The sequence below is a fragment of the Lepidochelys kempii genome, chromosome 14, assembly GCF_965140285.1.
Source record: "Lepidochelys kempii isolate rLepKem1 chromosome 14, rLepKem1.hap1, whole genome shotgun sequence".
Taxonomy (NCBI): Eukaryota; Metazoa; Chordata; order Testudines; family Cheloniidae; genus Lepidochelys; species Lepidochelys kempii.
This window is the reverse complement of record NC_136393.1, coordinates 40,414,157-40,441,076: the sequence shown is the minus strand read 5'-3', so window position 1 is coordinate 40,441,076 and position 26,920 is coordinate 40,414,157. Positions and strand designations below refer to the sequence as shown.

At 45.7% G+C, this 26,920-nt stretch overlaps 2 protein-coding genes, 2 long non-coding RNA genes and 1 pseudogene across 4 annotated transcripts in view; 1 reads left to right on the top strand and 4 right to left on the bottom strand.

The window, feature by feature from the left end:
• Nucleotides 1-26,920, bottom strand: part of LOC140904638 (uncharacterized) — an 819,798-nt gene that overhangs the window by 459,005 nt on the left and 333,873 nt on the right.
• The window catches only part of LOC144929355 (C-type lectin domain family 2 member D2-like), a 287,754-nt gene that overhangs the window by 93,844 nt on the left and 166,990 nt on the right, over nucleotides 1-26,920 (bottom strand). The gene's annotated exons all lie outside the window — the stretch shown is intronic.
• LOC144929473 (uncharacterized) lies at nucleotides 69-2,905 on the bottom strand. The gene is made up of 2 exons (XR_013634701.1): nucleotides 1,667-2,905; nucleotides 69-546 (listed from the first exon to the last, which is right to left on the bottom strand). It is a non-coding gene; the product is annotated as an uncharacterized LOC144929473 (long non-coding RNA).
• LOC144929465 (butyrophilin subfamily 1 member A1-like) lies at nucleotides 3,594-26,052 on the bottom strand (annotated as a pseudogene).
• On the top strand, nucleotides 21,027-23,336 carry LOC140898311 (uncharacterized). The gene is made up of 2 exons (XR_012154960.1): nucleotides 21,027-21,394; nucleotides 22,644-23,336. It is a non-coding gene; the product is annotated as an uncharacterized LOC140898311 (long non-coding RNA).

Below are 26,920 nucleotides of genomic sequence, written 5' to 3'. Positions count from 1 at the left end.
CAAACTAAAATTTCAGACAGACACTGACTTGTTTACACTGTTCTATATGCAATACACTGACATGTAAGTACAATACTTATTTCCAATGGATTTATTTTATAATTGAATGGTAAAAATGAGAGTCAGCCATTTTTCAGCAATAGTGGCTGTGGCAACATTTGTATTTTCATGTCGGATTTTCAAAGCAAGTCATTTTTAAGCCACGTAAAACTTGGGGTACGCAAGAGAAATCAGACTCCTGAAAGGGGTGCAGTGGTCTGGAAAGGTTGAGAGCCACTGCCCTAACTCATCTCACAGCCTGGGACGTCTTCTCGACTGACGCTCCGCAGGAAAGCTAGAGATGAAAGACAACACCAGAGCCCAGCTTCCCAGTACAGGGAGGGGGAGGAAAGACTCACCCCGGCCTTTCCTTGTTACAGGGACCCACAGTGACACGGACTCTCTCTCACTCTGCAGCTTCTCAGGCTCTGCAGATGGGAACAGCTACGGGTGGATAAAAGGCAGCCAGGTTCTGTCTGAGACGTGTGCCGCGGAGCTCAAATGGATCTACCAGAAAGAAGCGGCCATGATATAAACAGCGCAACTGAGGATCCACATTTGTGTATCTGTAATGTGAATTACCTCCCTGTGAAGACTCCTGGGTAGGGCCCTACCAAATTCACCCATCCAGTTTGGTAAATTTCACGATCATGAGATTTTTAAAAGTCTTTTAAATTTCACAGTTTTAGCTATTTCAATCTGAAATGTCACCCTGTTGTAACTGTGTGGATCCCATCCCAGAAGAGAGTCATGGGGGGTCTCAAGGCTATTGGGGGAGGGGTGTCACGGTATTGCGACCCTGACTTCGGCACTGCTCCTGACAGTGGTGCTACCTTCAGAGCTGGGCTCCCGGCCGGCGGCCACGGAGCTTTCTGCTGCTGGGGGAGGTTCCTGGAGGTGGCTCTGATCTGGCCCTGGGAGCAGCCCATGCAGGGGACGAGGTCCTGTTCCTCCCCAGCCCAGCCCGAACTTGCAGCTAGTTCCTGGCACACGATAGGAGCCCCTGCCCGGGACGCTCCCAGCCCTGCCCCTCCCCCGTTCCAGGGTCCAGCCCTGCCACTAGGATAGTCCACTAGGATGCTGGCAGGGGGGTAAGCCTTGGGCAACAGGGTCAAAAGTGGCAGAGAAATAAGCCACTGGGCGTTTCTTTTCTCCGTGCATCTGAGTGAGAACTCCAAGTGCACACCTAGATTGTACGTGGCAGAAAAGGGTAAAAGGCTTAGAATAGTCAGGCAGCCCTAAGGCAGGGGCAGAAGCCAAACCCTGTTTGAGGGAAACAAAGACTATCCTAGCTCTGTATCTAGTTAATGTTCACCTGAATTTCCCCCAAATCGAGCATTTGATTCTTGACAATGTTTCATACAGAGAAACTCCAGGCAGGGAGTGAGAGTCCTATGATGAGCACATTTCCAATGCCCACCCTGGTAGCTTACTAGCTCTCTCCATTGCTTTCTATGCCATTGTGTAATGTCCTACAAGGCTTCCTCAGGGCTTCAAGGTTTCCTTCTTGAAACTTGAAACTTGATCAGGTAACAGGCCCCTGATCTGATTACCCAAAACCCCCAACCAGAACCTACCTACCTGCCTACTTACTTATTTTTTAATGAATTAACCCTGAAATTCTCACCATGCTGTATCTTTGGTCTGGGTTTGTTGCTAGAAGGAGCTTCTCAGTAATATGAAGATGGAATAAAAACATACCAGATTGATGACAAAGTTCAAACATGTTGGCCTTGTCTTGACACAGAATGTAATATGGGGTGATTATTTCTTCCCTGCATGGGGGGCAATGTTTAAATGTTTATGGCAATGCCATAAAATTATGAAAAAAGGTACCAAGTGGTAATATTGCACAAAATTACCCCCTCCACACAAAAAATTAATAGTAAATTATAAAAATACTGTAAAGGCACATCTGTCTCCAACATGTTTCTTAACCACAAAATACAGGTTGTGTGTCAATGCTCATAAAAATTAAAAAAACTTACACATATAAAAAAATTGGGATCCCTTTAGTTTCCAGGAAACGCAAACCCATAAAAAAAGGTTAACACTTTCATAAACATGCACAAAATGTAGGTATCAACAAAATCACATTATTTAAAAAAATGCCCAACATGTAAAAATTGAGCTCCCTATGGAAGACTCCAGCAGAAACCATCCCTCTACTAATAATCAAGCCATAAAAGACCCATTCAATCCCTAACACTCTTAAGAAAGTATAACTATATTTGTAACTTGTGCAGAGGTCTGTATAAAGTTTCTGTATGCTTGGGTAATTATAACTTTAATAAAACTTATAAAATAAAATAAACCTTGCATTGGTAAATGTATGTGTGGTCACTACCTTTGGTCTTTGTGTTCCTAAAAACTCTAAATCTAAAGCAAGTAGCAAAGGTAACTTTCACTGTGTTAAGCTTAAAACTGTAGCTGCCAGAGCCGAACCCACGGTGGTGTAATACCACATTGCAAAATTCACTTTAAATAAAATTAAAGGCTACCCCCTGATAGCTGCAGCCCTCAATACCAGCTCCAGCACCACCTTCAGCACCATCCCCACTGCCTGCAGACCGACTTCCATGCTACCACGTCCAGCAGCCACTGGAAAACTCTGGGGTTGGATGGGCTCTGAGCAATGCATGGAGTGAAATGGGCAGATGTACCATGTGCATTCCACCCCCATAAAACAGCATTCAATAAGATCAACATTTTGACTAGGGGGAAGGAGAACTGGAGGTGCCCTTCTGACTTCCAGTTCCACTATTCGTGAGCCCATGGAGCTTGGACTTTAGCTATTGGTCCCCTTTTGCACAGGAAGAAAAGGAGGACTTGTGGCACCTTAGAGACTAACCAATTTACTTGAGCATAAGCTTTCGTGAGCTACAGCTCACTTCATCAGATGCTCATGCTCCAATAAATTGGTTAGTCTCTAAGGTGCCACAAGTCCTCCTTTTCTTTTTGCAAATACAGACTAACACGGCTGCTACTCTGAAACCTGTCCTTTTGCACAGGGTTGCACTTTATTTCACACTGCACACTTCTGAAGAATTATTTGTGGACAGGAAGTTATGGTGCCTGCAATGGTCTTTGGGTTATTTCAGCATTTTGTTTTGTTAATGAATTGGCTGGCTTGGACAATACATTGGCATATGAGTGTCAGGAAATAAAGGAAGAGTCAGGAAGTTGTATCCAAAGATTTTAAATAAAATATCAGATTCTTTTAAAAGCAACAGCAAATAACCAAGAGCAAATCAGCACATAGGAAATAGACACAATGCCAATGTACAGCATTACAGTCCCTCATCACATCTCCACATCACCCAGTGCTGCAAGGATATAGGTGTGTAAGCCATCCCTTGTTTCCCTTGTTCACCTGGACCCAACCTCTGTGATGACAGCAGGAGCGATGGAAGCTCCATAAAAGTGTGGGGAGCCACCGGCACCTAAACTCTGGCCCTGCCCTCCCCCACTACCCCTTTTCCCAATGCCCTGCTCCCACATCACCCCTTCCTCCTGAGCCCCCACCCTCACACCACCTCTGCCCCATAAGGCCCTACCCCTGCTCACTCCTCTCTGCCCCCGCATCGCTTGCTCTTACGGCTTGTTAAAAGTTGGAGGGCATAGTCCCCCATTTTTAAAAGTGATGGGGCCATGGACCCCTGACTCCCCATTCCAGCACCCCTGGATGACAGGTGCACATTCTGGATGTCTGTATGGGACTGCAACCAGCAGTGTCTTTCTCCTTGCAGATGCTAGGCAGAGCACAGCAGACCACAGCCATATGGATGGCACTGGCTATGTTGGTGTCCAAATGGTCTGTAGGTGGCACCATATTGCCTTCAGCCTGCCAAATGTGCACTCCATGTCCCTAGAAATCCTAGTGCCAAACACGAAACTACAGCATTCATGTCAACACACGTGTATGGAGTACGGATCATGTGCAGCTCGGCAGTGTGGACTTTTACAAGTGGACTTGACTAATGTGTGCACATGCCTGCAAGGCAGGATGGAGCACACGCTGCAGTGTAGACACACCCTTAGCTACTAACCTGACCAGTGGCTAGAGTTCTCTTGGATTGCAGAGGCTAGTGACAGACAGGCTGCACAATCTTAGGACCAAGGAAATTGGCTTGTCTTCCTCCATCTCTGCTCTCAATGGCTCTTAAATCCAGGGACACCACCCCTCTCCCAGGTTTATAGAAACTGTGCATTACAGGCTCTGCAGAAACATTGGAGACCTCCAGCATCTTAGGATGAGGATGTGTGAGGCTAGACTGGCTGATGACAAGTGTCCCAGAGGGGTATTTCTTCCTGTGTCTCAGGGACACAGTCTGAGCTGTGATTGCAAATCCCAGACCCAGAGCCAAGGGTGGATTTTCTCCCCAGCAAAGGAAGCCGGTGGGAAAGTGAATATCAGTACCCCTTTATCAGCATCAAAAAATGCCACCTTCCCCACTTCATTGTCCAGAGAAACCCGGATCCTCTTGGGCACCTGCTTCAGGGCCAATGGGGAGCGAGGAGAAGTGACAGCGAGGTACTGATTCCCCCAATGGCCCACAGCCCAGATCCCCTCCTCAGTGCTAAATATGATCTCTCCTTTCCTCCTCACAGACTCTCTAGCGATCCCCACAGCCCAGTATCCCCCATGTCCCACCTCCACCTCCCAGTAATGTCTCCCTGAGTTGAACCCCTCGTAGCCCAGCACACAACGTTCATATTCAAATCTCTTAGGATTGTCGAGGCAATCCAGCCGTGTGAATAGCCGTTTAACACTTTTGCAATCCACAGACAGGAGAAGATGGGGATGAACTGTGTCTGGATCCAAGTCATATTCTCTGGGAAAGAAAAAATCAGAGCATTAAGGGCAGAGCTCAGCCCTGCGGGAGAGTTTGATCATGTCAGTGACAGAATCTGCCCCAGATGGAGTGTGACTTAGGGAATCGCCTTCCTCCAGAATTTACCAGGTTGGAATGGGGAGCAGCTCTGAGATCTCAGCACAGTGCAGGGGAGAGTCACTCCCCTGACAGAGATGTGTCAGTAACAGAGTGAAGGGATCAGCTGGGCCAGGCCTCAGAATCAGGGTCTATCCCCTCCTGGCCCCACCTCTCCCCATGGAGGGGACTAGTATCCCTGGGGGGACACAGCAGATTATATGAAGTCAAGAATATTGACACAGCTTCCCCCCCCCCCCTCCCAAAAGTGCTTTATTTCCAGCATGAGTCCTTTTGTTTCCCAGCTGCTTCCTCCTTTCAATGTGATATGGGCCTCCTCACTCTCCTCCCCTCTCCAAATGCTGGATCTCTGACATGCTCCTTCCTCAGACAGCAACAGGCCACATGGGGCAAGGACTTGACATGCCTCAGATTTCACTGCTCAGCAGCAGGTCCCGTTTCTCCCAAGGGCGGCTGCTCTGGGGAACTGCACTCACCCTCCTGTTAATTGCTATCATCTTCAAAACTGCTCATCATCCCACCCTTCCCTTCCCTTCCCTTCCCTTCCTCTCCTTCCCACCACCACCTTCACTCCCCCACCCATCTCTCCTCCACTGCTCGCTCTGGCTCATGTGCAGGAAGCAGGATCTTCCTCCCCTACATTTTATTTCCTCACTTACCCCAGCCCCTCTAGCTGTAATTCTAGTCAACACTTTCCCCATCTCCATCATCATGGTATCTAAACACCAGACACAGAATTCAGTTGCTCCTTGTCTGCAGAGCATAGCTCTGTCCCTCTCCCAGGCAGTGAGGGCTGAAGAAGAGTGAGGAGGAGACATGAGCAGGAGCAGGAAGGCAATTGATGGGAAGACAGGGCAGGCCTTGGCCCTGGGGTAGCAGCTGGGCAGGGTCATGTTCCATTGTACAATGACTGGGAGGTGCTCTCAGAAAGCCCTTCAGGGGGCAGGGCACATGCAGACAGAGGAGTGGGAGGAGCTGTGTATGATCTGGATGCATTGTGCTGTGGCAGGACATAGGCATAAAACCTGCCTCACATCCTGATGCGCACCAACATACAGGATGCTTGTGAGGTCTGCCCTGAACTACTCACTGCTGCAATCAAGGAGAAGGTGCAACATTTTCTTATGAAAGGTGATGGACATTGATACAGTATGATCTTCAATTACCTTTTTCCAGAGGGGCAGCAAGCTTTCTCCAGCCTGAAACCAACCACATAATCAGAGATGAGAATTCCCCAGAACAAATTCTCTAGGATTCAATAGGGTACAGAATGGTACACTGAGGGAAAAATAGATTTATAATGTCTATCAGATGTTTATGATAAAATAAAGAATCAGAAACACACCTAGATTGTGTAAGTGCTTCTCTCACAGAGGCTACACCTTTAACACACTCTTTTGTATTATGTCAGGTTCCATTAACTATGCAACTGTCAAAAAACTTACGATCTGATTTTTCAACGGACACATTAGAATTAGGATGCAAAATACCTGGTCAGAAAAGCCTGAACCTGGTCCCACCGAGGTCAGTGAAAAATCTCCCATCTATTTCAGAGGGAGCAGAATAGAACATATATGTGCAGCAATCATGAAAAGATGGCTGCACGTGCTTAACTTTACAGATCGGAGTCACTCCACTGAGTCCCATGAGTTCTACTCAGATACAGCAAGTCAAATCTGAAAGCTAATCCTAATTTTTGAATTAAAAGTGTTTTTCTTGACAAATTGCCTTTTTCAGAAACAAACATTTTTCTTCAAAACATTGCCAATTTAATTTCAATTTTATGACAAAGATCCATTTTCCACTTCTTTTCTGCACTATTTCTCAGTACTGTCAGGATCAAAGTTAAATCTGACAGCTCCTTTCTTTTCAAATCCCTTATCTTATTTTGTTTATTCTGTGTGACATTGATCAGCCTTACCTCTATTCCACATTTTTTAAAATCGAAATTGAAAAAAGAAAAACAACCTCCCCCAAGAAATAAATAATCAGAAAAACAACCCTGCCCCCCCAAAATCAATCAACCTAACAAAAAAACTAAATAAACGTCAACACCACAATGACAACAAAACTCTCTGATCAGTATACAACTGCGTGCAAAAAATAGAAAGAAGCAAAAGAAGACTTACCAAGCTCTGCAGTAAGTTTCCCTAAAAATGTAGAGAAATAAATATTCATTATTATATCCAGTTTTATCATCCAGAGCTTCTATCCCCCTGGATACACAGTTGAAAGGCTGTATTCTCTATGTATGAAATTCACACTATCGCTAAAGAGGGCAGTGTCTGAGTTATGGGAGTGTTGGGCAGAGAGATGTTACAATTGACAATACTTAGCTGTGATGATTCAAAAAGGGCTTGGTTTTAAACCTGAAAGTTGCTAGGAACTTTTTCCTCCCTGGAATAGATGCATTTATTTACTTCCCTGGCATGGGGTGTTTCTGTAGGGCCCAGCACTATAGAGCTCAGGTGCACTGCACTTTGTTAGCAAAAAGAGATTTCAATAAAGATACCACACGCAGGACACAGAGCACCTCTGAAGCCTCGCAATGGCCAGTGTACTCACTTTGATCTCAGCTGCAGCTCCTGCACATCCCCTATCTGGAATCTACAAAATCCTGGCCTGGTGGCTTCACTCCCATTTCTCTGCCGACCTGATACTTGTCATGTGACAATGGTAAAGCTCAACAGAGTCATTTTCTATATCACTGACCAGATCATGTTGTTATAATAAGGAAACAGAGCTATCCCTAAAACTCCTCAGTCTCTATCTTCATTTCTCCCTGTACTTCACTGTCCAGCCCCAGCTTCTGGCTTCCTGCATAGATTTATAGTACATATAGCCACACACACACACACCTCTTTCTCAGCAGTTGTTGACGTTATTTTGGCAGGTGTTAATAGGATTTTGATCCAAAGAGGATCACAGACTTTGTTAAACACAAGCATCTGCCTTCAGGTTCAGTAGAAAGAATCATTATGGCCTTTTGTGTTGTGATCCAGCTAGAAATAATGAAAACTACTGCCCAGTGCACTGGGCACAAAGCCAACCCAGGTAGATTAACAGGGCTATCACTGATAGTGAACTCAGGGGCTAAAAGACCGTGTGTGTGTGTGTGTGCGCACGTGCGTGCGTGTGTGTTTGTTGGAGGTAGAAAACCAAAAGAAACCTGGCAAAGGAGTTATGGGTGTGAACGGAAGCAGATAGGGCTCCTTGGGCACAGAGCTCACTACAGTGGAAGATTGGGGATTTTCTGAGCAAGGAAACTGTCTGCTGTTGTTGGTTTCTACTGTGTTCTAGGATAAAAGACTTTCCTCTACATATTCTGTAAATAACAAGATGACACCAAGAATAGACCTAACTTGTATCTATCAGAAACAACTCTGCACAAAGGGGAAAAACTGATACCAAGCTGGCATGAAGCCCTTCCCCGCTGTGCAGGAGGGCACAGAGTCCCCCTTGTCTCCCACTTAATGTCACCTCCTGCAGGAGGGGAATTTCACCCTCAGTGAAGATACATCTTAAATCATGTTCTCTATGTTCTCATCTCCTACCTATTGAATTATCATCAATACATTATTGTGATATTTCATGTGAGTTTCAAGTTGGTGTTCCTTTATTACCAATAATCACAACAACAAAAATTAACAGCAAACAACTTCATAGAACAGTTTCTATTAGGAGAAAACATTTGAAAAGCAAGTTGTTTAAGAATATTTACAGTTAATGTAGATTGAAAGAAATGTTTTCATTATATGAATCCTTAGCACCTCGATAAACATTAAATTTTTGTTTTACTAATCATGTGACTACATTGGAGTTCAATATCAAAGAGTGAGTATTTCCAAGTTGTGAAAGTTCTGAATTCCCAGCAGAATTAGAGCCCAGTCCTGCTTCCTGGCATATCCTACATATCCAGCAACTTTGTTGGGAGCTTTAGGGGTGCAAGGAGTGTAATTTCAGGCCCTAATATTATCAACTGTATTGTTCTAGGACTTGTGCATTTAGTGCTTGATCCTTCACTCCCTGAAGTCAATGACAAAGCTCTTATTGATGATAGTGGTGTTTCTGGTTCTAAAATCTCTCCCATAATAAATAATAAATAATAAATAATAATAATAATGAGGAGACAAATTTGTGGAAAATTTTACTTGTTGGAGGAAAGATAATGACACCAATGTTGGTATCACATTTCCCAAACAAATAAATAAATAAAATAAACAGCGATAAATAAAAATTATTACTAGAAAATATGAATGGCCATACTGGGTCAGACCAAAGGTCCATCTAGCCCAGTATCCTGTCTTCCGACAGTGGCCAATGCCAGGTGCCCCCAGAGGGAATGAACAAAACAGGTAATCATCAAGTGATCATCCCATAGCCCATTCCCATCTTCTGGCAAACAGAGGCTAGGGACACCATCCCTGCCCATCCTGGCTAATAGCCATTGATGGACCTATCATCCATGAACTTATCTAGTTCTTTTTTGAACCTTGTTATAGGCTTGGCCTTCACAACATCCTCTGGCAAAGAATTCCACAGGTTGACTCTGCGTTGTGTGAAGAAATACTTCCTTTTGTTTCTTTTAAACCTGCTGCCTATTAATTTCATTTTATGAGCCCCTAGTTCTTGTGTTATGAGAAGGAGTAAATAACACTTCCTTATTTATTTTCTCCACACCAGTGATTATTTTATAGACCTCAATCATACCTCCCCTCAGTTGTTTCTTTTCCAAGCTGAAAAGTCCCAGTTTTATTAATGTCTCCTCATACGGAAGCTGTTCCATATCCCTAATAAATTTCGTTGCCCTTTTCTGAACCTTTTCCAATCCCAACATATATTTTTTGAGATGGGGTGACTACATCTGCATGCAGTATTCAAGATGTGGGTGTACCATGGATTTACACAGAGGTATCTATCCCTTTCTCAATGATTCACAACATTCTGTTTGCTTTTTTGACTGATGCTTCACATTAAGTGGATGTTTTCAGAAAACTATCCACAATGACTCCAAGCCCTGGTCTACACTAGGACTTTAGGTCGAATTTAGCAGCATTAAATTGATGTAAACCTGCACCCGTCCACACGATGAAGCCCTTTCTTTCGACTTAAAGGGCTCTTAAAATCGATTTCCTTACTCCATCCCTGACAAGTGGATTAGCGCTTAAATCGACCTTGCCGGCTCGAATTTGGGGTACTGTGGACACAATTCGACGGTATTGGCCTCCAGGAGCTATCCCAGAGTGCTCCATTGTGGCTGCTCTGGACAGCACTCTCAACTCAGATGCACTGGCCAGGTAGACAGGAAAAGAATCACAAACTTTTGAATCTCATTTCCTGTTTGGCCAGCGTGGCAAGCTGCAGGTGACCATGCAGAGCTCATCAGCACAGGTGACCATGATGGAGTCCCAGAATCGCAAAAGAGCTCCAGCATGGACTGAATGGGAGGTACGGGATCTGATCGCTGTATGGGGAGAGGAATCCGTGCTATCAGAACTCCGTTCCAGTTTTCAAAATGCCAAAACCTTTGTCAAAATCTCCCAGGGCATGAAGGACAGAGGCCATAACAGGGACCCAAAGCAGTGCCGCGTGAAACTTAAGGAGCTGAGGCAAGCCTACCAGAAAACCAGAGAGGCGAATGGCCGCTCCGGATCAGAGCCCCAAACATGCCGCTTCTATGATGAGCTGCATGCCATTTTAGGGGGTTCAGCCACCACTACCCCAGCCGTGTTGTTTGACTCCTTCAATGGAGATGGAGGCAATACGGAAGCAGGTTTTGGGGACGAAGAAGATGATGATGATGAGGAGGTTGTAGATAGCTCACAGCAAGCAAGCGGAGAAACCGGTTTTCCCGACAGCCAGGAACGGTTTCTCACCCTGGACCTGGAGCCAGTACCCCCCGAACCCACCCAAGGCTGCCTCCTGGACCCGGCAGGAGGAGAAGGGACCTCCAGTGAGTGTGCCTTTTAAAATACTATACATGGTTTAAAAGCAAGCATGTGAAAGGATTAATTTGCCCAGGCATTCGCGGCTCTCCTGGATGTACTCCCAAAACCTTTGCAAAAGGTTTCTGGGGAGGGCAGCCTTATTGCGTCCTCCATGGTAGGACACTTTACCACTCCAGGCCAGTAGCACGTACTCGGGAATCATTGTACAACAAAGCATTGCAGTGTATGTTTGCTGGCGTTCAAACAACATCCGTTCTTTATGTCTCTGTGTTATCCTCAGGAGAGTGATATCATTCATGGTCACCTGGTTGAAATAGGGTGCTTTTCTTCAGGGGACACTCGGAGGTGCCCGTTCCTGCTGGGTTGTTTGCCTGTGGCTGAACAGAAATGTTCCCCACTGTGAGCCACGGGGAGGAGGGAGGGTTGAGGGGGTAGCCACGCGGTGGGGGGAGGCAAAATGCGACCTTGTAACGAAAGCACATGTGCTATGTATGTAATGTTAACAGCAAGGTTTACCCTGAAAGACTGTAGCCACTGTTTTATAAAATGTGTCTTTTTAAATACTGCTGTCCCTTTTTTTTCTCTGCCAGCTGCATGTGTTTCAATGATCACAGGATCTTCTCCTTCCCAGAGGCTAGTGAAGATTAGAAAGAAAAAAAACGCACTCATGATGAAATGTTCTCTGAGCTCACGTTGTCTCCCACACTGACAGAGCACAGAGGAATGCGTGGAGGCAAATAATGTCAGAGTGCAGGAAAGCACAAAATGACCAGGAGGAGAGGTGGCGGGCTGAAGAGAGTAAGTGGCGGGCTGAAGAGAGTAAGTGGCGGGCTGAAGAGAGGGCTGAAGCTGAAAGGTGGTGGCAGCGTGATGAGAGGAGGCAGGATTCAATGCTGAGGCTGCTGGAGGATCAAACTAATATGCTCCAGAGTATGGTTGAGCTGCAGCAAAGGCAGCTGGAGCACAGACTGCCACTACAGCCCCTGTGTAACTAACCACCCTCCTCCCCAAGTTCCATAGCCTCCACACCCAGACGCCCAAGAACGCGGTGGGGGGGGTCTCCGGCCAACCAGCCACTCCACCACAGAGGATTGCCCAAAAAACAGAAGGCTGGCATTCAATAAATTTTAAAGTTGTAAACTTTTAAAGTGCTGGGTGGCATTTTCATTCCCTCCTCCACCACCCCTCCTGGGCTACCTTGGTAGTCATCCCCCTATTTGTGTGATGAATGAATAAAGAATGCATGAATGTGAAGCAACAATGACTTTATTGACTCTGCAAGCAGTGATCGAAGGGAGGAGGGGAGGGTGGTTAGCTTACAGGGAAGTAGAGTGAACCAAGGGGCGAGGGGTTTCATTGAGGAGAAACAAACAGAACTTTCACACCGTAGCCTGGCCAGTCATGAAACTGGTTTTCAAAGCTTCTCTGATGCGCACCGCGCCCTCCTGTGCTCTTCTAACCACCCTGGTGTCTGGCTGCACGTAACCAGCAGCCAGACGATTTGCCTCAACCTCCCACCCCTCCATAAATGTCTCCCTCTTACTCTCACAGATATTATGGAGTGCACAGCAAGCAGTAATAACAGTGGGGATATTGGTTTCGCTGAGGTCTAAGCGAGTCAGTAAACTGCACCAGCGCGCCTTTAAACGTCCAAATGCACATTCTACCACCATTCTGCACTTGCTCAGCCTGTAGTTGAACAGCTCTTGACTACTGTCCAGGCTGCCTGTGTATGGCTTCATGAGCCATGGCATTAAGGGGTAGGCTGGGTCCCCAAGGATACATATAGGCATTTCAACATCCCCAACAGTTATTTTCTGGTCTGGGAATAAAGTCCCTTCCTGCAGCTTTTGAAACAGACCAGAGTTCCTGAAGATGCGAGCGTCATGTACCTTTCCCGGCCATCCCACACTGATGTTGGTGAAACGTCCCTTGTGATCCACCAGAGCTTGCAGCACTATTTAAAAGTACCCCTTGCAGTTTATGTAGTCGCTGGCTTGGTGCTCCGGTGCCAAGATAGGGATATGGGTTCCATCTATGGCCCACCACAGTTAGGGAATCCCATTGCAGCAAAGCCATCCACTATGACCTGCACATTTCCCAGGGTCACTGCCCTTGATATCAGCAGATCTTTGATTGCGTGGGCTACTTGCATCACAGCAGCCCCCACAGTAGATTTGCCCAATCCAAATTGATTCCCAACTGACTGGTAGCTGTCTGGCGTTGCAAGCTTCCACAGGGCTATCGCCACTCGCTTCTCAACTGTGAGGGCTGCTCTCATCTTGGTATTCATGCGCTTCAGGGCAGGGGAAAGCAAGTCACAAAGTTCCATGAAAGTGCCCTTACGCATGCGAAAGTTTCACAGCCACTGGGAATCGTCCCAGACCTGCAACACGATGCGGTCCCACCAGTCTGTGCTTGTTTCCCAAGCCCAGAATCGGCGTTCCACCACATGAACCTGCCCCATTAGCACCATGATGCATGCATTGGCAGGGCCCATGCTTTCAGAGAAATTTGTGTCCATGTCCTGATCACTCACGTGACCACGCTGACATCGCCTCCTCACCCAGTATCGCTCTGCCAGGTTCTGGTGCTGCATATACTGCTGGATAATGCATGTGGTGTTTAATGTGCTCCTAATTGCCAAAGTGAGCTGAGCAGCCTTCATGCTTGCCTTGGTATGGCATCCACACAGAAAAAAGTCACGGAACGATTGTCTGCCGTTGCTCTGACGGAGGGAGGGGCGACTGACGACATGGCTTACAGGGTTGGCTTACAGGGAATTAAAATCAACAAAGGGGGTGGCTTTACATCAAGGAGTATTTCAGGCAGGACTTCACAGAGGGTTCCAATAAGAAATGGTGCACCTAAGTAATTGTTCTTATTGGAACAAGCAGGTTGGTCTGGCCTCTGATTGATACATGGCTAGATTTACCTTGCTGCACCTTCTCTGTGAGTGACTGCAGTGTGACCTAGAGGAATGAGTCCCCTAGACGGGGCGGGAGGGGGGAAGCGAATGAGTACAAAACAAATCTAGTCTTTTTCTTGTTTTGATCCACTCCATCTATCTTTTACATCTTTGGCTGGCAGCAGACGGTGCAGAAGGACTGCAAGCCATCCACATCTCATGGCTGCTCGGCAGGAGATGGTACAATAGGACTGCTAGCTATCCTCATCTCTTGCCTGCCCGGCAGAAGATGGTACAACAGGACTGCTAGCAATCCATATCGCCTCCTGCTCACCATAAGATGGTTCAATAGGACTGACTGCAGGACTAAAGAGAATGACCTGGTCAAGTCACTTCTAATGTAGTCCCTGCACCCATGTCTGCCCAGGTGCTCCTGGCCAACATGGCCAGGAGCACCTCGGACATGACGATGACGGCTACCAGTCCTATTGTACAGTCTGCTGCCACAAGGCAAGGGGTTGCTGCTGCTGAGTAGCAATGCAGTACCACGTCTGCCAGCACCCAGTAGACATACGGTGACGGTTACCTGAGCGGGCTCCATGCTTGCCGTGGTATGGCGTCTGCACAGGTAACTCAAGAAAAAAGGCGCGAAACGATTGTCTGCCCTTGCTTTCATGGAGGGAGGGAGGGAACGGAGGCCTGATGATATGTACCCAGAACCACCTGCGACAATGTTTTAGCCCCATCAGGCATTGGGATCTCAACCCAGAATTCCAATGGGCAGCAGAGACTGCGGGAACTGTGGGATAGCTACCCACAGTGCAACACTCCGGAAGTCGACGTTTGCCTTGGTACTGTGGAAGCACTCCACCGAGTTAATGCACTTAGAGCATTTTCTGTGGGGACACACACACTCGAATATATAAAAACGATTTCTAAAAAAACGACTTCTATAAATTCGACCTAATTTTGTAGTGTAGACATACCCTAAGCAAGTGATTTTTAAGTCAGGAGAAACTTGTGGTATGCAAGACAAATCAGACTCCTGAAAGGGGTGCAGTGGTCTGGAAAGGTTGAGAGCCACTGCCCTATCTCATCTCACAGCCTGGGACGTCTTCTCTTTTCACTTTTCTCTAATTTTATGTGTCCCGTTATATATAAATGTGAAGGCTCAGCTGGTGTAACTCAGTGAAGTTCCTTTGCAAGGACATTTCCATACAAAACCATTATTTTTTGTTGCTTCTACATTTTTCATGTTACTTTTTAGTTTTTCAGATGTAGCCTTACTGCTTTTATTAGAAGAAAATCTTGCATTATATTTTCCTTTATAATGTTTACCTTTTATTTTAAATAAATAAATAGTGATACCAATGAAACATGCGAAAATCATCAGGATCACCGACAGAGCCACCATCCATGGATTCGCCTTTGGGAAAAAGGCAGCTGTAAAAGAAAACCCCAGAGGGACTCACATCACTCTGTAAGTAAGGGCAAAAATCAAAGGATTCCACATCATATAAAGCTACCTCCAGCAGGAGTAGTCTAAAACAAAGGTGGAAATACAGCCCTGTCTGCAGTGCACAGAGCACCAGAAACCTATATTACAAGGACTCCAACCAACACAGGCATCAATTCACAGATCAGCGTATGAATCAGCCTGGTTTAATTCACTGCTGTTGTTGCACAAAGAGACAACCTTGTCCAATGCCTAAAGCACTGGCTTCAGACTCAGGAGACTGAATTATGTTCCCCACACTTCTGGTGCCCTGCTGTATGAGCTTTACTATGTCATTTCCCCTCTGTTGCTCTATTTCCTGTCCAGTCTTTTGCTTGTCTTGTTCATTTAGTTTAGAACTATCATAGTTTATTTGTACAGTGCTCAGCACACTGGGGCTGCAATCATGGGCGGTGCGTAATGGAGGCTTGGGGAGAGGCCAGAAGTGGGAGTGCAGTGGCGGATTACCGCACAGACCCACAGGGCCTATGCCCAGGGGTTCTGGCCAATTTGGGGCCCCCGGAAAAATCCCCACTGCTACAGCCTTGGGGGTGGAGGAGCTCTTACTCCAGGGCCACAGTGGGGACACAGAGCCTTTCTGGACTCGGGGTGGCAGCAGACAGGGTGGAAAGGAACAAGCGGGGTGTGGGCCTCGGGAGAAGAGGTGGAGTGGGGGTGGAATGGGGGCAGGTTCGTGGTTGGAACAGGGGCAGGCTCACAGGGGAAGGGGTGGAATGGGGTGGGGCCACGGGTAGGGCCTTGGGCGGAATGGTGGAACGGGGGATGGGCTCTGGGCTTGGCGCTCTGGCCAGGGCCAATTGCTCTGCTGCAGTCCCGGCCGTGGGTGAGAGCTCAGCCCCAGCTGGGGCTATGCTCTGAGCCCCTCCTCTCCATGGTCCCAAAAGAGCTCTCAGGCAGAAGCAAAAGCAGAAGCTCCCCCTGCAGTTCCCAGCTGCCTCTCCTCATAGTCACAGCTCCCAGCTTGCCGGCTCCGGCAGCTGTCACACAGGGCGACACCATGTGACCAAGCAGGGCCAGCAAATCCTGGCAAAAGTCTGGGGGAGCATGTGACCCCATGTGTCCTGCCGTGTCACCACTGCAGGGAGGAAGGTCTCGGGTTTCAGCCCCACTCCTGAAGCCCCAAGCCCCAGCAGGTGCTTCCCATGGGGCTGAAGCCCTGAGACCCCCCTCCCCACAGATTTGAAGCCCCAAACTCCTGCAGTCATGCCCCAGCTCTCAAACTTCTGAAGATTGTCATATGTGGCTTGGAGAGTCAGTAAGTTTGGCCACCTCTGCTATACAGTATAGGTGGGATCTTCAAAAGTGTCTGAATTATTTAGGAGCATGAGTCTTGTTGACTTTCAGGATACTTTTTGAAAATTCCACCATTGGTTTGTTTCTTTTGTAGGGTTTTTTTTCTAAATATCATACTCTAGCCTTCATTGCTATTGATACATTTTAATGTAGTTAACCAATCTGCTGTTGTATTTTTTCTGTTGCTGATCACAGTGTGTTGCTTTGGTGGTAACTGACCTGATATATAAAATAATGTTGATTCCTTTTTTGGTTGGTGTGGGTGCTCTTGACTACGCAAGACAAGTTCTGGTGTGAATTCTCTGTAATAACGATGGAATTTTCAATGTCAAACAGCTCATTGGCTTCTTTGGAATTTGTTTCAGAGAGCGATGGTAAATGCTGTCCACTGGCATCTCTCCACAGCACCTCAGGCTGTGGGTACCAGCCAACCGATCGACACACCACCCGGATCCCTCCATCCTGATAATCCTCAACAGAGATGTGAGGAGCAGTGCCTGAAGCTAGAGAAAATTAATAAATCAGTATTAATTTATGCACATGTTCAGCCTGGAGGATAAACATTTAAACTTTCCTTTTATTCCCTATTCTCATGGACTCAGGAAACAATATGAGCAAGAAATTATAATTATTTCATGGAGCGGGAAGGGAAAACTTTTTCCTTCACTAGTTTTCCATTCCAGGATCTACACATGGCAAAACATTGTATTTCATGATTTCATGAATCCGTTAGCTGGTAAATGATCTTAACACTAACGGATAAAGAAAAAGATTGAGAAAAATAAAAGTTATATTTCAAATGTACCTTCAGGTGAAATATCTCTTCTTTAATCATATACAGTCTGCTTTAGCTAGCCCTATGGGTACATGTCAAAGACAGAGGAGAAAAGTCTGTCCATGTCTGGTCAAGTTTAACCCAGAGCTCAGTATGTGTGGCTGCTCCTAAGCCCCTCTTCACTGGTGAAAAGCAGTGGAGGAGGAATGGGCTTTCACAGGAGGAATTGTTCTCCCTCCTTAAAGTTTTAGCAGCCTTCACCAGAATGAAACGAGATAGCACCAGAGTGACAAGGAGCCAGCAGAACACTAGCCACTCATTTTCAGACGTGGAGTAGCTAGTGTACCCCTTATCCAATGTACTTCATGTTTGGATGAAGAATCATTCCTCGCAACGGACTTGGGGAAATTTTTCAAAACCACCCAAATGACATAGGAACTTAAATCCGATTTACAAAAGTGACACACTGGAGTTACTGATAGGAAATAAATTGAAGGTAACAGGAAATTTTGAATAGTAAAATGCAAATAAGAATCACTGAGAACGCTCTCCAAAGGAAATACAGGCACATAGAACTATAGGATTGGAAGGGAACTCAAAAGGTCATCTAGTCCAGCGGTTCTCAGCCAGGGGTCTGTGGCCCCACAGGGGGCTATGAGCAGGTTTCAAGGGGTCCACCAAACAGGGTCAGCATTAGACTTGCTGGGGCCCAGGGCAGAAAGCCAAAGCCCCCACCCTGCTGTGCATGGCTGAAACCTGAGACCCGTCACACGAGGTTGAAGCCGAAGCCTGAGCAAGGTAGCTTCGCAGGGCCCCCTGTGGTGTGGGGCCCTGGGCAATTGACCTGCTTGCTATCCCCTAATCCTGGCCCTGGCTTTTAAATGCAGAAAAACAGTGATTGTGGCACAATTGGACTGTAGAGTTTTTACAGCAAGTTGTGGGGGAGGGGGCTCAGAAAGAAAAATGTTGAGAACCCTTGATCTTGTCCACTCACCCACACTGAGACAAGATTAAATACTCCTAGGCCATCCCAAACTCGTGTCTGTGAAACCTCCTTCTTAAAAAACCTACAATTGCAAGAATTCCATGACCTGCCTAGGTTACCTGTTCCAGTGCTTAACTATCTTCATAGTTAGAAAGATTTTCCTGCTATGTAGCCTAAATCTCCTTTTTTTTCACTGCAGCATCATACTGTTGGCTCCATATTCACTTTGTGGTCCACTAAAATCTCCACATCCTTTTCTGCAGCATTGCTGCACAGACAGTTATTCCCATATTGTATTTGTGCATTTATTTTTTCCTTCCTACGTGTATTTCTCTTTGCATGTTTTTACTCAATTTCATGTTGTTGATTTCAGACCAATACTCCAGTTTATCAAGATCATTTTGAATTCTAATCCTGCCCTCCAAAGGGACTGCATCTTTCCCAGCTTGGTGACATCTGCACATTTTATAAGTGTACTCTCTACTGCATCATCTAAGTAATTAATGAAAATATTGAATAGTACCGGACCGAGGAATGACCCATGTGGGATCCCATTTGATACATCCTCCTAATTTAACAGCAAACAACTGATAACTACTCTTTGGGTTCAATTTTTTAATCAGGTTGTGCACCCACCTTCTAGCAATTTCAGCCAAACCACATTTCCCTGGTTTGCTTATGAGATTGTCATGTGGGATTGTGCCAACAGCCTTACTAAAAATTAAGATATATCACATCTATTGCTTCCCCACACGCTACTGACCTGACACCTTTTGTTCCAATTGGGCTTCTTCATAATCCATACCCTCTTGAACAAAACAGCTATACTGTCCTTCATCAGAAGGTCTGATATTGAAAATTCTCAAGGCAACATTTCCATCGGTGAGACCATCTTTAAAGAGCTCTGTCCTCCGCTGATATTCTGACATCTGCTGCCCATACTGGTCCTTTCCATCACTATAGCGATGAACAAATGGAGAGAGTTGGGACCGGAACCACGTCACCTCCATGTTCTCAGCGCTCATCTTGGGGGACAGGTGACAGGGTAACACAATCTCTTCTCCCACAGTGGCAATGACAGGCTGGTCAGGTCCAACCACTTTAAAACGAGCTAAGAAATGTACCAGGATACAAGGAAGATAAACTCAGAGAAAGCATGGGAAATTCATATACATTTCTTTAACAATACACACAAACAACAAGATCTATTTCATGTATTTTATATTCCATGGGGCATGAAATTATATATGGAGTTTACAAGAAATAATGCATTTCCACAACTGTAAATTATTCGCAAAAAGAAAAGGAGTACTTGTGGCACCTTAGAGACTAACTCATTTATTTGAGCATAAGCTTTCGTGAGCTACAGCTCACTTCATCGGATGCATTCAGTGGAAGTGAGCTGTAGTTCACGAAAGCTTATGCTCAAATAAATTGGTTAGTCTCTAAGGTGCCACAAGTACTCCTTTTCTTTTTGCGAATACAGACTAACATGGCTGCTACTCTGTTAAATTATTGTTATACCAGATGTAGGGTGAAACCTCATTGAATCTGGTGGGTGTAATAGCCACCCTTCATTCAGAATAAATGATAGAAGCAATGAAGCTCCTTTATGGAGTAAAGTAGCTGAAACTTTCAGAGCCACCACTCAAATTACATGCCATGTGCAAGTCTGGTCAAGAGCTGAGCTATGTGGGCATAGTGCAAATACAGAGGGATGGGTATTGCTTTGGTAGAGCTGTGTGCTTGTGTGTGAGAGCAGAAGCAGAGAAAAAACACTAAAGAAGCAGACAGAAAAGGCTGCAAAGAAGGGCCAGAGACAGCCAGAAAAGCACTTGAAGCATGTGAAAGCTAAGAGAGAACTTGTTGGGCAAAGTTTTGGTTGAAAGCGGCTTGGAATTGTGAGCAAAGAAATTGCCTCCTGCTGTTTGATTCCTACTGTGTTCAATGATGCGGGACTTTGTGTACATTCTATGTAAATAAAAAGGATTTCATCAAATAAATACCTGACTCCATCAGCAATTTCTCTTTCTAATGGAAAGAACCCATAAGACCCTGAATACTGGCTACCCACTCATGTCTAAAGGGTTAATATTATGTTTATGTAAGCAGGGTCTGAATGAATGCTTCCCTGACAGCTAGCTGGGAGTGGGAGAAACTCCCCGTGTGTTTATGTAAATACAATTTGTTCCTGCTCTGCTTACATATTCAACAGATGCAGAGGTGTCAAAGTGATCAACTTTAACTGGTGTTGGGTACAAATCACCTTAGTACTGAATGCAGGAGTAGTGAAATGCTGTTACCAATGTTGTAATTATTGTTGGAATACAGAGAAGCAGTACTGTGCTTAACCTGTCCCAAATAAGGGGGACCATCCTCAGTTGAAAGAACCTTGTTAAGCCAGGGGCTCAAATGTCAGCGCCCTGTGAAAGTAAGAGGGGTGGGGACAAGTATCCCAGTGAGAAGGCAGCACACCCTCACCAAGGGTCCTACCTAGACTGGTTCAACCTGTTCCTCCCCACAGGTCAAATAATAGCATTAAATAGGCTTCATTAGAACCCTCTTTGTTAATTTAATTGTTCGATCAGAGCTGAAATCATTTGTGGTGCGACTGTGTTTCTGCCCTGCCTGCTAAGAGCTAAAATTACTAAGAAACTGATGTGCAGAGGACACAGCAGAGAGGCAGATGGCAGCAGAAGGTGACTGACAGCTGGTGAATGAGTGGCTGTTGAGGCAGAGAGGCGCAACAAGCAGCCAGCAGGGCAGTGGCAAAGAAGCGTGATGAGTGGCTAGCAGGGCGGCTGGTGGAGAAGCAAGGTGAGCGGCCAACAGGGCGGCTGGTGGAGAGGTGTGCCAACAGCGGTGACCAAGCAGCCAGCAGGCTGACAGTGGAGAGGCGCGGTGAGCATGGTGAGCAGACATCTGGCAGGGTGGCTGGCAGAGAGGGGCAGCGAGCGAGTGCCCGAGCAGCGCTACAAGTAAGGAGCCTCTTTACCCCCTCTCCACACAAGGTGGGAGGTGAAGTCTGCAGATGCACCTCTGAACTCTGGGTCTGCACTAACCAAGGACAGCAACTGTGAGTGGGGTGCAGAGAAGGGTTGGGCATGTGAAGGGGGCTTTTGGGTTGCTGGACTTAAGAACCTGAGGGGAAAGGACACTGCCCAACCTACTTGGGGTTGGGTCGTTTACCCATGGTTTATTTTTATGGACCCTAGTTGCAGTGTTTTCCCAAATTAACACCCAGTTGCTTCCCTCCTTTTATTAAAGTTTCTTTTCTATACTCAGACTCTATGCTTGTGAGTGGGGAAGTATTGCCTCTCAGAGACACCCAGGGGTGGTGTGTAAATTTCCTAGGATACTGGGTGGAGGATTGAGCCAGTTCTGTGTTGTATCAACAGAAGGAACCCCTAGATATTGAACATGGCCCTGACTGCTGCTGGCTCCACCAGGCAGAAAGATTATATTTTAAAAAATACTGAAATACATTCCCAGCACTTGTCATGGGGAGCAAGTGAGAGGATCACAAAATGTCCCCAACCCCAGTTACAGTGACAGGGTGATAAGGTTCAGTCACTCTACATTGTGCTCTGAAATGTGCCACAACATAAAAGAAAATTAACTCAGAGAGAAAAATTACTTTTCTTTTGCCTCCTCAGTCCTGTCAGCCTCATGCAGTAGTGTGCTATGCAAATAAAATAGGATTAGATCTGATAAACTAGGCAACGAAATTTGGAGGAAATTTTAAAGGGCTGGAAACCTGATCCCAATCCCATTGAACCAATGGAACAGTTCTCATTTACTTCAATGGGATTTGGATCAGCCCTAATGGGCTCTCCTTTTGTTGCTCAGGTTCACAGGCTGTGGAAGCCTTTAATCTCCAGAGGGCTAGTTTCAATTTAAGATAGTGCAAAGTGTAGCATCCTACTTGGTTAGCTGTGCTCTGCACATGGGACACTGTGTACCTGACCTCTGTGATATGCTCTTACTTCCAGTATATTTTGTGTGCACTTCAAAGCACTGGTTTTTGACATATGAAGCATTAAGTGGTTTGGGACCAGATTAGTGCCTCTTTCCTAATGTGATGTCCCAGAGACTGAGAGCAGATGGAGTGTCTGAGCTAACAACCCCATGGGTTCTAATGGGACATTTTCAATAAAGGGTCGTCAGCTGTGTATCTCATTTACCCTCTTGTTCAACCTACTGACTTATAGTCCCCGCTCTCTCTAGGTGTTTGAGAAGGGAATGAGTGGAAGAGGACGTCAGTGCATTAAGATGAGTTAGACAGTTATTAGTCCTGAAGGTTTGGACAGGCAGTGAAGACACTTTTTAAAAAAACACTGTTGTTTCTGTTTGGAATTTGGGTTGTTTTTTGTTTAGCCTTCTGTTTACAACTAAACATCTTACTGGGCATCTTTTCAAACCCCTGCTATTTATTTACTTAGATTTTTATCCTCCTTCAATAATAGAGTGTTATCCATTGCTGACAACTTTTAAAAACACATGCATGAATAAGCAAATCTAAAAACTATCCCAAGAACAATGCAACAACCCAGCAACAGGATAAGCAGAGCAAAATTGAATAAAGAAGTTGCCAATCTTGCTTTGTGGTTCTGTTTACACACTGTAAGTAGTTCCATTGTCTTCAAGTGAAGCCCATTTGTAAGTCACTGTAAGCCTAGATAAATCATATAAGAAACTACAGAAAGAGATGGGATTCCTACCTGATTCCAACCTGTGAAGAGAACAAGTAATGAAGAAAATAATCAAATCAGGCAGAAAGCATCTGGCTGTGGTGCTATGGCAGAATGAGAGAACCTGCATCCTCATGGGAACTTGGTCTAGATAACAGGATGGACATGGAGAAAAACAAACAAACATCATAGTAAACAAAACAGTGATTATGAGATGCTGGTTATTGGATTTTGAGGGACAGAAGATCACAGAGGACACAAATAAAATGGGATATATGCATTGCCAAGTAAATTTATTGTGTTATGCAGTTAGAGCAACCATTCCATTAAAGTTGAAAACATGTTTCTATTATGAGTCCGAGTTTGTCCCATTCCCACCCAATCCACACTGCTCCCCACCTCGAGGTCGCTGCTTCCCCCACTCCTCTATATCCTGCTTCTCCCCTCTGGGTCCTCCCTGCCCAAAGGTTCCTGCTTTTCCTCAATTCCACTTTCCCCTCTCCAGATGCCTGCTTTCCCCAACTCTGGTTCCCTGATTCCTCTCTCCCTCCATTTTCCCCTCTCCAGGGGAGAGCCCTAATCACTAGGCTATTGACTAGCCTGAGATGGAAAAAGAAAAGGAGTACTTGTGGCACCTTAGTGACCAACCAATTTATCTGTAGCCTGAGATGGAGTTTTTTCAATCTTTCCTGGTGGATCTGTTCCACTTTGAGTAAATAATGAAATATTTATTAGAGCAGGAACTTGAACCTGAGTCTTCTACAGCCAAGAGGAGGGCTCTCATCACCAAGCCACCCTCTCTCCTCCACTGCAGCACTGCTGAACATATAATTTAATACAGAGTGGAACAGCTCCAGCAAGAGAGCCTGAGAAACAGAGACAGAGAAATGTACAGGCAATGAGCCAGAAAAGTCACAATACATTCAACTGCAGTGAGAGTCCTGGAGCTTCTTTTATTCCTTTGATAAATTCAGAACTTCTCTTCACATCAGCAGGAGATTTGCCACGGTTAACTCCAGCTGCTAGTTACTAGTTCTGCCTCACTAGTATACCATAACAGAAATATCCAAGAAAAAAAGCTCAGAGACATGGGATGCTTTCATAGAAGTATCTGAATGATCCTATTACATGCATTCCTCTTCCCCCCTTCTCCTTCCTCTCTACCCACTTCCTTCCTTCCCCATCTCTAGCCCTCTCCTCTGAACTTTGCTTCTATTCTTTACTTAACTTCATAATTTTTCTTTAACTAGTTGATTTTCCATAAGCAGATTTTGTTTGTAAATTGTTTAATGCAAATAATTGAGGTATATTTTGACCATTCATATTATATATATATATATATATATAATTAAATGTTTCAAGTATGGCTAACATTAGGTAGCAAATGGTTAATATATCATGAGAATTTAATATAGTTTATTATGTTTGTTTTTTCTCTGTATATATTTATATTTTAAAAAATTAAAAAAACAAAACAAAGAAAATAAGACTCAACTCCAGGAGGTTTACAAGGAAAAGGTACCAGGAGGGGGATTGCCTCGGAGAGAAAATAAAATCACGCTGCTCTGTAGAACCTTGCTGATCCACAGATGCAAGGAGTCCCCAGGTCCAGCAATGCACTGGAATCATGAGGGGTTAGGGGGTAGATGTTCCCGGTACACTGGAAACATGAGGAGGGTGGGGTGAGGTAGATGTTCCCGGTGCACTGGAATCATGGGGGGCGGGGAGGGGACTAGATGTTTCTGGTACACTGGAATCGTGAGGAGGATGGGGTGGGGTAAATGCGAGCAAAGCAGCTGTGTCCTTATCGTAATGCTCCAACCTGCCAGCAGCAGCAGCCAGAGCCCAGAGCTGCTTCCTGAGCCTGGATGGAGGGGCTGCCTCTGCTACTGAAATCAGGTTCAAAGAAATAAAAGTTCAAAGAAATAAAGCTAAGGGGAAGGGCGGGCATGAAATGGTTGATTTTCCCTGTGCAGTTTGTTGCTAGACTGAGAACTGAATTCCAGCATTGCAGTGACTGATCTGGTAAAGTTGTTTTAATTCATCGTGTCTGTATTTTCTGCAGGGTATTTTGCTGTAGTGAGATCAGACACATTTCAGCTTCTTCTGCTATCAAAAAGCTAAGCAGTTTGCTTTCCCTTTTAACTTTGAAAGAATCAGTGAAGGAAATAAAATGGTGCGAACCCACCCTTTGGCTGGGGCTCTTGATCTATTGAATTGAGCCTCCTTTTCCACAACATCCTTTCTGTAAACCCAGAGGCACAGTCTGACTTCTGTATTTGCAGGGTAGAGGGCTTAATAAGTACAGGTCTGACTTTGGATGCGCTCTGCAAGTCCCCCAGGAGTTCACCCGGCTGTGAACCAAGCAGCACTTGGGGATGCAGGGGGAGCAGCAGCGCAGAGCTCAGGGAGGAAGCCCCTGGACACCCGGCTCCCCTCCCCTCCTGCCAGGCGCTGAGGGCACTCGGCTGCTGTGGGGACATCCCATGTGCATCTCTGTCAAGGGGAAATGACTCTGGCGGGCTGTGGAGCGCTCTGATAAAAGCTCCTGCAGCTGCCTCTTTCCTTCCCCTTTTCTCTGAAAACCATGTTTTTTCCCCAGCAAAGTGACCACCCCGGCTGCAGCCCCAGCACAGAACGGGTGCTCTGGCCAGCATGAGCCTCCTGCTGCCTGCACCAAGACCGGTAGGGCCAGATTTAGGGAAAATGGCACTCTGGGTGAACTTGTATTTTGCTGCCCCCCACATCACCCCTGGCCCCACAGGCTTACTAGGATCCCCCCACCACCTCTGGACCCTGCTGCTTCCCCACGTTTGTATTGAAGAGGTGCCACAGGTCAGCCCTGGCACAAATTAAGAATTGTCAGGCGGCCTGATACCAGCAGCTCCTGGCCGCGTGCCCAGCTCTGACGGCAACGCCACCACCAGCAGCAGCACAGAAGTAAGGGTGGCCTGGTAGATGCTGTATTGCCACCCTTATTTCTGTGCTGCTGCTGTGGCTCCTGGTGCCTGATGCTCTGCCTGCGGCTCAAGGTCGGTTTCATGCTGTCACAAGGAGGCTGCATCTTGCCAGAGCCCAGGGCCCTCCTGCAGCTCTCTGGACACTACTGGCTCACCGGGGTGCCATTTCAGATTTTGTGGGGTGGGGGCAACTTTAACCATGGTTCCAGAGACTACTTAGGCACCTGAAGACTCTTGGGTTTTTTGCAGATAATAACTTAGGAATTAGCTGACAGGAGCACTACGTCTAATTGTTACATAAAGAAAGAACAAATATATACAAACTCCAATTAAAGCCACATTTTAAGTTTATATGTAAATTTAGATCAGGAGATAATACAGCAAGATATTCCCAATCCCAAACCTTGAGGTATCAGTTCTGAAGCTTTAACACAGATATCAGAAACACAAGTTTGATACGTTGTACCCTATCGTTAATAATAAAAATAAATAAAATCTGACTCTGTGTCCCTGCCATTATCTACTCTATTTTAGTCAATTGTTTTTCACTCCCCCAAAAAAGTATTTACTTAATTGTAACATACATGATGAAGGGTTTTTCTCTTTTATTAAGAATGGGAATTTATTTTTCTAATTATTTTGGCATTTATGTTTACCAATCACAACCATGTATGTGACTCACGAACATTTGACTCCATCATTGCTGTTAGGTATCATAATTGGAACTGCATTTATTTTCATATGAATTTTAAGGGTTTTTTACAGATATAACTAAAAATACTACTTGAAAATAAGTGACTTTCATCTGCCCAGGGTCTAAAGTTATGTGTTTAGCTAATGTTTTTTAACCTGG